The following is a 3,274-nucleotide window of genomic DNA, read 5'->3' on the forward strand; positions in this document are numbered from 1 at the left end:
GTCGGTGGTGGGGGGGGTGAGGTGGGGGGTCAAGGATCAGGTGAAAAATAGAATTTTGAAATTGATTTTTTTTAAAACTGATGTTTTTGTAAAAAAAAAAAATAATATAATTTGAAGTTAGAGGAGAGTTTTGAAAAACGTTTTCCTTAATTTTTGAAGAGAAGTCATATTCCTTAATTTTGAGGAAAATGAGTTGATTTGGAAAATATTTTCCAAGACTTTTGTCCCAACCAAACATGAGAAGATTGAAAAACATTTCATACCAAACACACCATATATATCAATATGAATTAAGTTAATAACAATTCATACCTACTAGATTTGATTTCTTCATTGACAAACAAAAATAAAAGCTTGAAAAAATCACTGATATAATCTGATACAGGGAGATTGTCTCTGATACATCTCCTGCCAACCAATTCCTTGTGATTTCATATGATACAACCTGATATATTTCTTTTTCACGGTTCAAAGTAGACTATATATTGATACAATTTGAACTCTAATCCACCGGACCAAGCAGTATATATACTAGACATGTGTGCACGGGTCCAATATTTTTGTTGACAATATACACACATGGTTATACATTACATTTTTAGGCAATAACTATCACAAATATTGATAGGAAGACAATTGATAAAAGGTTGATAATTTATAGAGACATATTTACACATTACATTGTAATTGCAATGTTTAGACATACATATTGTTTATGCATTACAACACTGCTTATGCACATTTACACTATGCTATTTACATAATAGATGATGATGGTGCGACGTTGTAGTTGCAAAATACCTGCAGTAGGAAGAAAAAGTGTTTAAAGTTGTGAATGTGCAGCATAATAAGAAAGAAGTATGGTTGAATCTGACGTACCTTGTTGAAAATTAGGTGTCATGCATCTTTTGTGCAGCATCGAAGTTTACGTTGCTACAGAAACTTTGTGGGAAAGCATTTCAAACAACAGAATATTTGTACATAGTAAGAAGAATGGACAAATACTTCACTCTGTAAATTGAAGGTTTACTGACATACTATGCTAGCCATGATCTTGTGCAGTTACTTATAAAAATTATAGGGTAGTTGCACAATTTTAACTCTAGTTATAAGCTAAAACGCAAATTGAAGGAGATAAACGATGATAGAAAAATTAAGTTAAAGAACAGTAGGACCAATTCAGTAACAGAATTGTAGACATTTAGAAAGTGGAAGCAAGCAACATAACAACAAAAACTAAAAAAAGAGGCGATGCATTTTTTGTACAAACAATGTATGTCAAAAGTTGATTAAAAATTATGGGACTTCTCAACTCAGGCATACACATATCTTTCATATTGCGTAGGTAATTCAAAAGAAGCTTTAAGTTGTTAAAAGCAAGTAGAAAATGAGTGAAATCATTTTAAACGCACTGGAAAAAGCAGCAACAAGAGACTGATAAAGCAAAAATAATTATAGAAAACGGAAGGCCAACACTTGACAAAGTCTATAATGTTGAACAAACTTGAGAACAGTACTCACAACGATACAGACAAAAGCCTGAAAAAGAGCAATCGAAATTACCAGTTTGGTTTAGACAATTATAAGGGGTTTTAATATCAAAGATCTAAAGAGCCTTTACTGTCATTTCAGAGAGATCCTTGATTGGTCTTGGAAATCTAATTGAGTAAGCGCAATCAGCAATCGATAATTCTACCTAAAATTGGATGCAAGTATTACCTCCCTCTTTGATGCACATAGAGGGCACTTCAGGTGTTCAGTAGACTGATCTTTCAAACTGCTCTGCAGGTCCTTCTTTATGCCCATTCTTCTGATTTGTAAATGTTGTATTCCCTTGCACAATTCAAGAACCTCCCCATAATAGATTGCAAAATTTATTTCACTGTTGTGATCGGAAGATACTCTCCACAAAACTCAATTATACTGCTTTATGTTGATCTGAATTAAATCTAAATAGATGCACATATCTACTACAATTAGAATTTCAAGTGATCTAACAGAAAGTGACATACTGACTTTCCAACACGGTTATTAAAACAGATTTTTTCAGCTCTCATGTCACATGTTGTTATTTAACTCATAAGGTCATAGCGCAGAAGAATCATTACATGACAGCTGAATTAGCAACATGTTTACAGATGTAGTTGGAATCTCAATTTAGTGTTGTCTCTAACTTAGATTATCTTTGATACCTTTGGACCATAATAATACTATGTCTGGATAATAATGTCTATTGATTATTTATTTGTTCCTTTGAAAACAAAAGGAAAGAGACAAATATAGAAAGGGAGTGACTTCATCATCTACTGTATAACACTCGATCTTTATTAAAAATTCATACATATCCATAACTATATGAGACACTTATGTATTACAAGCACAAAAATTGGAGAAAACTACCTTGGTTCTTTAGTGGTATGAGTGTAAGATAGATCAGAGTGTCAAAGGAGGAGGGTGTGTTACAGTTGAGACCCAAAACATGTACATCTCCAAAAGTCACCTCCACATTACCTACACTGTAGTGAACATTAATTTCAGCAGAAGGCGCATGTCCTCGCAGGTACAAGCAGAACATAGTGCTTCACCAAAAAGTTCTTACAATATCTTGATCACTCTTAGGCTGAGAAAGGCAAAAGAAATATTATATGTTAAACTGTTCACTCATGTCTAGGTCGCTGAATCAATTTTCTTAGCAATTTGCTAATTACACTTTACAGTTTCCACTTTAAGTTTACATTTTACTCCTCTCAGCTTGAGTTGAAGATTTACTGAGGGACTTACCTATGTTATTTGCACAATTAGTGAAGCAACTGTGAAACCTTGACAGAACTTAGAGCATGACATTATCATTTTTTTACTCTATTTACACTTTCTTTGCTATTGACGAAAGTTAGATTACCTTTTCCCTTTAATTTATTCATTTCAGCAACAAAAGGCAATTTCAAAATATTATTGTCTTCTCTCCCTCGGTATTATCAAAAGCACGCTTGAAGTGCGCTTATGCCCGAAGTGAAGCTCAAAATGTGCGCCTCAGCATCATCATTAAGATTATAAGGTAAACTTTTCCTTGCCAATGATCGTCTTATGAAAAAGTAACACTAAGCAATTGATATTTCACTTTATCATTTTCCCCCCAATTTCTCTTGTCATATATTTGTTATCCATTTATATAATTATTAGTCTTGGATTGGACGAAACACTTTATTTATTCTTTACGCTTAAACCCCCACAAACTTCAAAGCTTTTTTGCATTTTTTTACTTTCATAACACTCC

The sequence above is a fragment of the Solanum pennellii genome, chromosome 3 (assembly GCF_001406875.1).
Source record: "Solanum pennellii chromosome 3, SPENNV200".
Taxonomy (NCBI): Eukaryota; Viridiplantae; Streptophyta; class Magnoliopsida; order Solanales; family Solanaceae; genus Solanum; species Solanum pennellii.